General features: G+C 36.7%; 2 pseudogenes; one reads left to right on the top strand and one right to left on the bottom strand.

Moving 5' to 3' along the window:
- Window positions 1–3,236: 3,236 nt before the first annotated feature.
- On the bottom strand, window positions 3,237–3,325 carry LOC116089663 (annotated as a pseudogene).
- Window positions 3,326–11,379: 8,054 nt separating this feature from the next.
- On the top strand, window positions 11,380–12,232 carry LOC116089098 (annotated as a pseudogene).
- The last annotated feature ends 551 nt before the right edge of the window (window positions 12,233–12,783 follow it).

The following is a 12,783-nucleotide window of genomic DNA, read 5'->3' as shown; positions in this document are numbered from 1 at the left end:
TCAAGGTTCTTCCCTACTTTCTCTTCCATTAGTTTCAATGTATCTGCTTTGATGTGGAGGTCCCTCATAAATAGTTTTTATTTCCATATGCTTTATAGCATCTATTTGATTTCAGTGGTCCTCTATTTAATTTTGTTTGGATGACTTGTCCATTGATGACATTATGGTGTTGACATCACTTATTGTCAGGGTGTGAGTTTCAATATATGATTTAAGCTTTAGTTCTATTTCTTGTGTGAACAAGGATGTCCTTATGTTTGGAGCATGGATGATAAGAATTGAAATGTTATTTAGGAAGATTTTTTTCTTTGATAACAATGCATTGTCCTTCTGTCTCTCTTTTGATTAGTTCTGGTTTGACTTATATTTTGTTACATATAAAAATGGCTACCCTAGCTTGCTTTTTAAATCTACTTACTTCCAATATGAGTTTACATTATTCATTCTGAGCAATGTATATCCTTGATGTTAAAGTGCAGCAGAAAAAAAAATCTGTTTTTCATATCCATTATTTTAGTCTATATCTTTTTATTTGTGAATTGAGACCATTGATATTTAGAAGTATTAATGATCAATGATTGTTGATTCCTGCTGTTTTGTTGTTCTTGTTGGTGGTGGTAGTATGTGTATGAGTGTAAATGTCTGTGTGAGTACTTCCCTTCCTTTGATTTTGTTTGCTTGTGATTATTTATTGCTTGTTTTTTATGAGTATAGCAAAATCTCCTTAGGTTGGAGTTTCCTTCGAGCACATTATGTAGGCCTACATTTATAAAGAGATACTGTTTAAATTTGGTTTTTCATGGAATATCTTATTTTCTCTATCTATGGTGACTGAAAGTTTTGTTAGGTATAATAGTCTGGACTCGCCTCTGTGGTCTCTTAGAGTTTACAGATGTCCAGGTTCATTTGTCTTTAGAGTCTCCATTAAGATGTCAGATCTATTTCTAGTATGCCTGGCTTTTTATGGTACTTGGTCTTTCGCCCTTGTAGCTTTTAATATTCTTTCTTTGCTTTGTATGTTTTAAGCTTTGATTGTTTGTGGTCAGGATACTTTCTTTTTTAGTCCAACCTACTTGATTTTCTATTTGCTTCTTTTCCCTTCATAGGCATCTCCCTCTTTTGATAAGGTGCATATTCTCTTATTATATATATTCTGGGCCTCTGTGCTACCATTCTTCTCTTTCCTCCATTCTTATTATTCTTAGTTTTGGCCTTGCTACAGTGTCCCTGATTTCCTGGATGATTTCTGTCAGGAGAATTTGAGTTTTAACATTTTCTTTGACCAATGTATCCATTCCTTCTCTTATATCTTCAATGACTAAGATCCTGACCCTGTATCCTCTATTATGTTGATGAAGCTCACAATCCATAGTTTCTATAAGAATTCCCTTTTATTTCTAGAATGTCTCCAGTATGTGTTTTCTTTATTAAGTCTATTTTCATATTCATGTCTTAAACAATTTAATTTTTACTTATTTCCACACACAGACACATTACTTAAACACATTGTGTTTCCTTAGATTTCTTTAATAGATTTACTCATTTCTTTAATTGTTTGTTTTTCTAGATATATTTTGTTGTCTTCTTCTTCTTCTTCTTCTTCTTCTTCTTCTTCTTCTTCTTCTTCTTCTTCTTCTTCTTCTCCTCCTCCTCCTCCTCCTCTTCTTCTTCTTCTTCTTCTTCTTCTTCTTCTTCTTCTTCTTCTTCTTCTTCTTCTTTCTTTCTTTAAAGCTTTTTATTGGATCTTCATGACTTCCACATCAGATACCCCAATCTCATTCATCTACCTCATCATATTTGCCCTCTACCCTCACAACCTCTTCACCAACAAAGAATAAAATCATTGCAGAAGCTATAGTGCATCACAATATGTCCTACAGTATACTCTTTTATCCCTATCTCTTTGTTTGCAAATGTTCATTACACTGACTATTTGCTCTGGAATGTGAGGCCTCTGGCTCCAGCTACTCTATGCATACTGGAATGTCACTGAGACTCCTCTCAGTCATTATATTGTCCTGTGCCATGAAGATCCTATAGTTTGGATTTTAAGAGCAGTCCCTTCATTCACTACAACAACTCGTCAATGTGGTAGATGTTGGGGTGGGCTAATTCAAAGTTCTGAATCTAGGCCTGAGAGATATCTGGTCAGCCTTTTGGATCACCCATTCTCATTCCCTTGGAGCCAGCTCACCTGCAACCCATGCAAATAGTGTCATCTCTACTGTGCTAACCAGGCAAGGTACATGGGGTACACTCTCTTGAGTGCTTCAGCAGATGTTGAGTGGAGGGGGTGGCGTTTACAGTTTTCATGACTCCAGAGCCAGCTCTTTAGGCTACCATAGGTGGCAAGGGGCAAGAGTTGGGAAGAGCATCTATCCTTTGCACATGCTGCTGTATGGTAGACAAGTTGTAAGCCAGCTGTCTCACTTACATACCCTTTGAGCCAGCTTACCCTGCCACCATTATCAGGGTCAGCTTTACTCGATTGCCCATGTGAGTTTCAGGGACCACTCTCCTAAGTACTGAAGCTGGCTAGGGGCATAATTAGTGCTACTGCTTTCATATCCCTAGGGCCAACCCTCTTATGATGCCCAGGTGAGGGGTAGGGCCAGCTCTACACAGACGTCAGACATATCAAAGTGTGTCTGGGCCATAGCCCAGGGCAGAGATGTCCACTTGGCTTTGATGGTAACAGATCCCCTAATGTTGCAGAGTCACAGACACAGACATAATCCCAAGTGGCAGCCCGGGCCAGGACCCTACCATAGTCCCAAGTGACATCACCATCTACTCACATCAGGCTTTTCCTTACTACCATTGAGTCTCTAGTTTTGCATTGTTATTGTGCCCACATCTTTCTGTTTTGTTTTCCTCTTCTATTTCTCCACCACTTACTTGCTCCTCTTAGTAGCATTAAGGTCTCAGAATGTCTAGGGTCATCTCAAGAATGGTTTTGAAGTATTATGTTCAACTTGTGTATTATGGTGCTGGGCAAGGGACATCTCTAGCATGATCTGCTCTTCTTACCCCAGGACCAGACTGGTGGTCATCTCAGACTAGTTCCCTGTCTGGGCCCCATGGTGCCATTCACTTGGTCTTCTTGGGCTTACTCCTACCTGGGGCCAGAGTCTCAGGCAGGAATCTCCTTATCTCTAGCTTGCTATCTCTACTGGAAGGATATTTTATTTTGTCTGGTACTGGAATTGTGACGATATCAGTCTCCTTTCTCAGGGAATCTTAGGCTACTAGTCATTTAGAAGTTCATAGGTCAGAACCTTGACTTCAGACATAGCCTTTCTCCTTTCTGCCACCTACTGACATTCCTGCATTTTTTAAAGAGATTTACTCATTTCCTCTTTGAATCCCTATCATTCTATACAGTTGTTTTGAGGGTCTTTTCCTTGTGCTTCAGCTATGTTAGAACATTTACAGTGTGCTATGGTAGGATAGCTTGTCTGTACTAGAGACATATTTCCTTAGCTTTTATTGATTTTATTTCTATGCTTGTGTCTAGGTGTCTGGGTTTGGAATAATTCTTAATCCATGCGCTAATTTCTGGGTTTTATTTGTCTTTGTTGGGTGGGTGCTATGCTCCTTTTTGTTTGTTTGTTTCTCTTGTGGAGTTTTGGAGAGTGTGATGGCTGTTTTCCTGGCCTGCTCAGCTGGCATGTTCACAGGAAATTCCTACTGGATTTAGAGGCTTGGCTACTAAGATGAGTTGGAAAAAAAGAAGATAAGACAAGTAGGCCTTTGGGATCAGAGAGAAAATGAAGACCACAACAAACTTTCTGCTACAGAGCTGGGATGGAACTGCCAGGACTAGATCTCAGGAGCAGTAGGAGAGATGTGTGCCCAACTTCAACCTCCTTGTTTACTTGGGAGGAGCAGTGGGAGACAGGTTAGAAGGGGAAGATCTGTGGGATCCAAGGGAGTTGCTAGGAGGTAATGAAGGCTCCTATGGGTGTTTTATTCCAGAGCTGAGGATGAGAATGAGGGATTATATCTCAGGGAACAGAAATAAATATACTTATATAATTTAAACATCCATCTACTTGTCTAAAAATGACTCCATATACATGGCAATATTTCTTAAAACTCTGTGTACTTACTTATTAAATATGGAGTAGCTATTTTGAACTTAGCAAAAATGAGAATGAATTTACCCATTTTAGTGTCCTTGTGATAGATGCGTTTATGGGTAGGTAGGTGGGTGCAAGCACATGCCTCATGTGTGTGTAAATATCCACAGGTAGTTTAAAAAATATGCACAGTAATGTGAACAATGCAATGGTATAACATCATTTTAATTTCTACTTTAGGGAATTTCTTCATTATCCAAGAATATATTCATACAGGAAAAGAATAGACCTTGAGAAGGAAGTGCTCCCCAGATTAGAAACAGAAACTGCTTTATTATTGCCTGGCTTTCTGACTTTTATTTTAAGAAATCTTAGGTGTCACATATGGCCACGTTCAATTAAAATGTATTTTATTGTTATATGCATAGTGAGGAATTGTCTTTTATCAGTCTTCAGTAGCTCGAATCTGAGAAGTGTCATGGAGCTTCTGACTCATTTCCCTCTGGTGGAAAGGCTTTCTCTAATTAATCACAAACATTCAACACATTCCTCATTTGCGCTGGGTAGAGCAGAGTCAGAGGAGCCAAGACCATGACTAGAAAAACAGCACACACTCCTGCCACTGCTTATAAGATCATGCTGAGCTTTCCTTTTTAGAAGTGTCAAGACAGTGTGGGTTTGAGCTACTATGACTACACAGAGAATTTTAGAGATGCCAACTGCATGCCTCACAGTGATAAGTAATTAAACTTTATTTTCCTATTTGGTGTGAAACTGCATAAAATACCATATAGTAAGAGTGAAAAACTGCCTCATAAAAACATACTGGATTTTCATCACAGCAATTATTTTGACCATTTTGTAATGATTAGCAGTTGCTGCACTGATGATTTCAAGGCTCTAGTTTGGATTGGATGTCAGTTACTTTACAGCTGAGTGGCTTTAGGGAGTATATGGACACTCTTACTCACTCCCTTAGTTAGGGAATAACTGACTTTTGACCTAAAGCTAATCAGCTCAAACCTTGGGGTTCTGAGAAACTCAGCAAAGGCTACCACTGACAGACCTGTTATCAACCTGAGGTACTTATATACTTATTGAGACTCAGAACATCAAAGCCATGTTTTCTCTATCAGATTTTTCTTTATAACTTTATTTTGTCTGACATCAATGGTAGGAAAGGCCCTTGGTTCTGTGGGTATTTGATGCTTCACCACAGGGGGATACTAGAGGGTGAGGCAGGAATGGGTCAGTGGATGGATCACCCTCATAGAAACAAAGGAGACGGGGCCTGGGGGGATAGAATGGGGGTAGGTCTGTGAAGGAGTAATAAGGAAGGGGGATATCATTTAAAATGTAAACTAATAATTGATTAATAATAAAACAAACAAAAACACAATCATAAAACATAATATTATGCATGTCAGGCTAGCTTGAAACTCATGTTCCTCCCATCTTGGCTCCCAGAATGTGATTACAGGAGTGCCCCAAACATGTTTGGCTTTCTCATCGATGATGTGTACTACTTTAAATATCTGTGACTTTCAATGTAAGTGAATTTTGCTATTTACTGAACTTTTCATATGTGATCTCTCCTAATTTATTTCTGAGCTACCACTATATTATTAATTGATATTACTATTTTTTTCTAAATTACATGCTGTTCAATTATTGTAGATGTGTTATATGTTTGAATGTCAGCAAATACAATGCTTCCAACTTTTTATTCTACCTAAAGATACTATAAGACAAATGGGAGAGAAGAATGTTGAACAAATACAAGTATAAAATATTAAAAGCATTTTCTAAGAGTACCAAGAATATGCAATGGTAATTAATAGTATCTTCAACAAGTGATAGTAGAAACAATTGGTGTTCACATGCAAAGAAAAAGTGAAATTGGACTCATCTCAAAAAATAACTAAAATCAATGAAAAACCTTAGGACTTCAGACTTTGATTCAGCAACAGGGAAAATGTGAAAAGATTAATGACTTCATTCTGTACAAATATTTTGTGACTATGAAAGCCGAAGTGAAAGCAACAAAAGAATAACTAACAAGTCATAGGAAATCAAACTGAAGTTTCCCAGGACTGGAAAGATGGCTAGTAATTAAGAGTGCCCTCCGCTCTGGCAGAGGACCTAGGTTCATTCTTAGCATCTTTATCAGGAAGTTCATAATCATCTGTAACTCCAGCCCCAGGGAATCTGACCTTGTCTGCATTCATTGGGCATCTGCACAAAAGTACACTCACCTAGACACAGATAAAGAGACTCATAAACATAATTCTTTTAAAGAGATTTTGTTTTTCATTGTAAAGCTTGGGCATACAAAGGGGAAGAAGCAACGGATTGAAAATATAACCTTGAAATAGGAAAATATTGACAAATCTTATATGTGATGACAGAATGAATAATCTTCAAAATAAATTGCTCTACAATTCATTAAATAAAGTCCTCTAACAACTCAACTTAAAATGGGCTAAGAATCTAAATAAGGATTTCTTCAAATTCTTACTAATCAACAAGTGCTCAACATTACTAGTCATCAAGATAGTACATGTCAGGATACCTTATATCAGCTAGCATGGGCATTATCAAATTAAAATTGTAAGGTTGAGAGGAAATTAGAATCATGCATATTATAGATACCAATCATTGGGAGAATAGCTAATTTAATAGATAAATAAGTAAATATATCATTCAGATTTTTAAAAGAAAGAATGTCTGTAATAAGCAGCAATGTGAATGAATCTGAAACACAAGGCACTAAGTGAGATGAACCAATCACAGGAAATCAAGTACTGTATAATTTCACTTTACACATACACACACACACACCATGGCTGCATTTCAGTTTCCATAGGAAATTTGTATAATTATAGAAGTAATTGTACAATGATCTAAATGAAAATATTTGTTATCCATCATTAATAGAAAGGTACAGTTAACAGAAAAGATTAATATTTGGGTCTTGGATCCTGTTCCTATAGGATAGACATCAAGTTCAAGGAACGACAAGGAGAAATGAAGTCATGTTGAGAGAACTGAGAATTGAATTTAGCCAACTAGATAATATGCCAAAAGGATTAGTGAACTACATTTTATATAAAAGAGTTACAAACTTTCTGCAACACAGTAACTAAAAAGTAAAATGTATGTAACTAAAAATCTCTCCCGTCCTGAAATTCTGCAGAGCTGATTTGCAGGAGGACAGATGGGATCCAGTATCAAGGATTCTTGCCTGCCTCCTAGGAAAATGTACAGTAAGGGTGCATGGGCAGGGGCATCTGTGATTTATTCTTAAAGGATGCCTTCCAAATATTAAGAGAGAGCCTTCAGAATTCAAGCCTGGTGTCTGCTGGTAAATGAGACAAGAATGTAAATTCTAACACCAACTCCTGAAATATAAATATCTATGACATATCAAAACAGTGACCAGTAGAATCAGGCCAACTACAGTCTGGTGTTATCCTAGATGAACACAAGACAATGGGTGTATAAAATTATAAACCTTTGGGAACTAATAAGTTAATGTCTTAAAATATCTGAAAATTGAAATCAAATTTAAAACTCATTTCAAGGTCTTTCTGTACTCTTACACTCATGTGGCCTCCTGACAATTTCAACAGTGCATTTCTAACCCATATTACCATTTTGTTTAAATAATGCTTCCCTGATATTTTGCAAAACAAAAACCTACAACATATTATTCCATATCACATATATACACATGTATATATGTGTATATGTGTGTGTATGTATATAAGATATATATCATATATGGAATCATTTTTTACATGTATTTAATAGAGAGAACAACAAAATCCTGTTATGTACAGTTTATATAGCTGTAGAATTAAGGAAGTTACACTAAAGAGATCTAAAGAAATTTCTTCAAGTTGTAGCTAAAAAGACCTTTTCAAAATAGGAAAAAAGCTAGATTAAAATGCAAGCACATTAAAAAGGTGGAGTTCAATAGTCTATCTGGAGGTGATTACAGTTATTTCCCTATCACTTAGTGAGAGTAGTTTCCAGAAAGTAGAATCAGCTCTGCAAACTCACTGATGTTTCACTTTTGCCCATCAGTTAGGACTTACCAGTGTGATAAACTGTGGATAATAGTATACTTCAAATTATTTTTCTCATGTATAAAGGCCAGTATATTTAATAAGCTTAAAGACTAAGCTTCTACCAATTCATGGAGGTATTTTGTTCATGTTTCTTTTGTTTTATGTCACATATTATTTTGCCATCAAATTATAAATTCTTTTGGTATTGGAGAGGATAACCCTGAGTCTATGATTTGTATTATGAATATTTGAGTTTATCACCTTTATTTTGATCTTAGTATTATTGATAAATTATTTTAAATGTTACTGTTTGTTTAGCTTGTTCTTATTTTCAAATTTGAAGAATAATTATACTTTTAAAATACATTCAAATGCTAATGTTTTTTGAAAATATGTGTCTGTTCGATGTATTTTGTACAAAGAATAACATTCTATTGTTAATAGTTTCCAATAGCTTCTTGCTTTATTTATGACAGTATCTATTGAATCAGGAACCTATTATCCATAACTCTTCAAAACTCATTTTATATCTCCTATAAAATATTGCCTTTGAATATTTTTCTTTCACTTCTTTTTCCTCTTTTTAATTTGACTTGTCTGACTATAGAATCATAACCTATGATTTGTCTTCATCTGTGTGATAAATCCTGACCCAGAGAGAGTATCCATTTCCTGAATGCTTATCTTGAGGTCATAACTGGTTTTCATGGACTCCTTTTCTCCCTCAACAGTTTGTCTCCAAAGAGGGCCAGGACCTATTCCTGAAGATTTAGTTCACTTCCAATCTTAGCAAATTTTCCCACAACATCTGGTATTCTGGGCCATTAATATTTCTAGTATCTGATTTAACTCTTTGCCTTCCTGCTCTATGTCAATTATCTTAGAGTTCTATAAAATTCCCAAACACAGCTATACTCTCACCTTACATGCTTTTTTGCTAGCCACTGCCTCCATCTGCAACAATAAGATACCTGCATGCCTACTTTTCCCTAGATCCTCTCACCTTTTCTCAGTGACATGATTTCATTTCTCCCAGTCCAACAAAAATGGCTTCCTGATGTTCATCTCTCTTGCCCTGCTTTGCATTTACGCATGTATGTTTGTTGATAACAAGAAATCCAAGCTGGATAGCTCCGAGACCTAGGATAGAACCAAATATGATTGGAAAAAGATGAAATGACTCCCAACGATATATTCTGCTATACTCATAGATCAGTGCCTAGCCCCATAGTCATCAGAGAGACTTCATCCAGCAACTGATAGAAACAGATGTAGAGATCCATAGCGAAACATTAGGAGGCCCTAGGGGAGCCAGAACAGTCAAGGACACTGCAAGAACACCCACAGAATGGACTAACCTGGGCTCATAGGGGCTACAGAGACTGAACCAACTACCAGGGAGCCTACAATGGTGTGACCTAGGCCCTCTGCTTGTATGCTATACTACGGTAGGTTGGTCTTCTTGTGGGGCTAAGAGCAGGAGCAGAGGTAGCCTCTGACTCTTTGGCCTGCTTTTGGGATCCTTTACCTCCTATGGATTGCCTTGTGAAGATTTACTAGGAGAAGAGATGCTTTATATTACTACAACTTGATATGGCAGGTTTCATTGATATGGATGGGAGTCCTTTTCTGAAGTGAAACAGAGGATGTGTGGGCGTGCGGGGAGGGACTTAGAAGGGCATGGAGAGGAGGGACTATGGCTGTAATGTGAAAAAAATTTAAAAAAAGTATATATATAATTATTATATGTATCTACATAGTACAAATATATATATACATATATTCAAATATATACATATATTTTTTTTGTTTAACCTGGGAGCCTACATGGGCATGACATAGGCCCTCTGCATGTATGTTAGAGTATGGTAGGTTTGACTTCTTATGGAGCTAAGAGTGGGAGTAAAGTCTCTCTCTCTCTCTCTCTCTCTCTCTCTCTCTCTCTCTCTAGTATTATATAATTTATAATAATATATATAATGTAATTATATCAGGCATTTATAATAATATATTATATATTACATAAGGCAATTTATAATATTTAATTAAATATATAATAATTAATTATATATTCAATTAATACTTAATTATATATTATAAATTGCCTTATATAATATATTATTATATAATATAATATAAATTACATAATATATACAAAATATAATATAAATTATATATAAAATTATATATGTATATATTTGAGAGAGAGAGATTCTTTTACCATATAGACAGGCATCTTGCATAATTCATTCAAAGGTTCTAAATGTTGCCTGTAGACAGTAGGGCCTTGATAAACATGAGCTACACTCACATTGTTTTCTTCCTCACACTGATCTTATACCATAAGAGTATGATATGAAAGCTTAATTGAACTATAATGTTTATGTCACCTAAAGCCTTTTTGTGGCACCTCATCATCTTATAAATGAAAACAGTACCTGACAGCCTGAGGAGAAAGAACCTTTCTACTTTGTGTTCACAGTTCTTTCATATTTCACAACTCGTATTTCATACCCTAAAATCCAGCTGTGATAAATGAGACACAGCCCCCAAATAAGCTATGTTTGTACAAATCTCTATGTCACTGCCCTTAGGTAGGATGGTCACAAAATTGATCTCCTGAACCAAGACAATTCTGAGTTAAAGTGGGTATTATTAATAGTTGTACCAGGACATCAGGCACAGAATAGCACTCTCCCAAACAAATAAATATGAGTGCTAGCCAGATTAACCTGAGGTAATCCACCAGAAATGTCCTCTTTAATTTCTTTGACTTACTCTGTCTAAATACCTTTCATGTTTCAGCCACTATGTCACTTCCTCCAGTAGAGTTTTTAAATTTTCCATTTTAGAATATGAATTTTACTTTAACATTGGATGTGAATAAAGGTCACCTATTAATTGTTAATTAATTCCTGATGTGCCTATATTTTTCTTATGTTCCCAGAAGATATTCCCCCACAGCCAATAAAAGGTGTCTCTGTGGTAATCGTAAAATATTGTGATATTGTAAACTAAGGAGTTGAGTTTGGGGGGTGATGGGGGACAGATGAGTAAGTTTTTATTTTGGAGATTCCACATTTTAGATGAATATTCTTCAGTAATGAAAATTTATCACAGACGTAATCTTATAATGAGGCTCAAATCAATTCAAAAGTAAAGAGACAGCAAACAAAGAGAATAAATACGAAAGTAGCAACCTCTCTCCTTTTCCAGGTGCAACCATGGAGGTCGTTCCAGAGAAGAAAAAGAAGGTTGCCACTGTGCGGGAAACCCTTATGAAAAAGGTTCCTGTTGTGCCAGAAAACCTAAGAAAAAGCGAAGGACTTTTGCAGAGTTGAAGGTGAAGCGCTTGAGGAAGAAGTTTGCCCTGAAGACACTGTGAAGGGCAAGGAGGAAGCTCACCTATGAAAAAGCAAAGCACTATTACAGGGAGTACAGGCAGATGTACCGGACTAAGATCCGCATGGCCAGGATGGCAAGGAAAGCTGGGAGCTTCTATGTACCCGCAGAACCGAAATTGACGTTTGTCATCAGAATCCGAGGTATCAATGGAGTAAGCCCAAAAGTCCGCAAGGTATTGCAGCTTCTTCGTCTTCGACAGAACTTCAATTGCACCTTTGTTAAGCTCAACAAGGCTCCAGTTATCATGCTGAGGATTGTGGAACCATACATTGCATGGGGGTACCCCAATCTGAAGTCAGTAAATGAGCTCATCTACAAGCGAGGCTATGGCATAATAAGAAGCGGATTGCCTTGACAGATAATTCCTTGATTGCTCGATCTCTTGGTAAATTTGGCATCATCTGCATGGAGGGTCTCATCTAATCCATGAGGTCTATACAGTTGGAAAAAGCTTCAAGGAAGTGAATAACTTCCTGTGGCCCTTCAAATTATCTTCCCCACGAGGTGGAATAAAGAAAAAGACAACTCACTTTGTAAAAAGTGGAGCTGCTGGCAACAGGGAAGACCAGATAAACAGGCTTATTAGACAGATGAACTAAGGTGTCACCCATGGTATTTTTGTAATCGGGTCAGTTAATAAACAGTCACAGCTTGGCAAATTGAAAAAAAAAATACATAAGTAGCATAAGAAAATAAAGGAACTTTTACTGTGTCAACAGTAATTCTCTACATAAAATTCACTAAATAAACAAGTACTTTACCAAAAGGAATAATAACCAGGCAATTATTATAGCTCAGACTCTCACTGAACACAGATCTAAAGTATCATTGCCCTTACTATTTTATTTGTTTCACAAAGACAGCCAAGAAGAAGAAATGAGAGAAATTCTTAGCTTTCCCATTGGCTGATGAGGGAAACCCTTCAGAGAGAGAAATAGTTTGTGCAGAACTAGGAGAATTAGGAGATATTATAAGCTAGCAGGATCTCAGACATTCTATGCATGATGGGTGCCCTTGATCTCCAATGTACCTCCTAAGCTCACTACCAGGATGCTCCACAGTGTTTTAGTTTAAGATTTCACAGTGCCTGACTAATACAGAAGTAGAGGCTCACAGCCATCCATTGGACTAAGCACAGCGTCCCCAATGAAGGAGCTAGAGAAAGGACCCAAGATGCTGAAGGGTTTGCAACACCTTAGGACGAACAACAGTATGAACTAACT

The sequence above is a fragment of the Mastomys coucha genome, unplaced genomic scaffold (genome assembly GCF_008632895.1).
Source record: "Mastomys coucha isolate ucsf_1 unplaced genomic scaffold, UCSF_Mcou_1 pScaffold14, whole genome shotgun sequence".
Lineage (NCBI taxonomy): Eukaryota > Metazoa > Chordata > Mammalia > Rodentia > Muridae > Mastomys > Mastomys coucha.
Note: the sequence above shows the minus strand (reverse complement) of the source record. Positions and strands in the feature narration are given on the sequence as shown.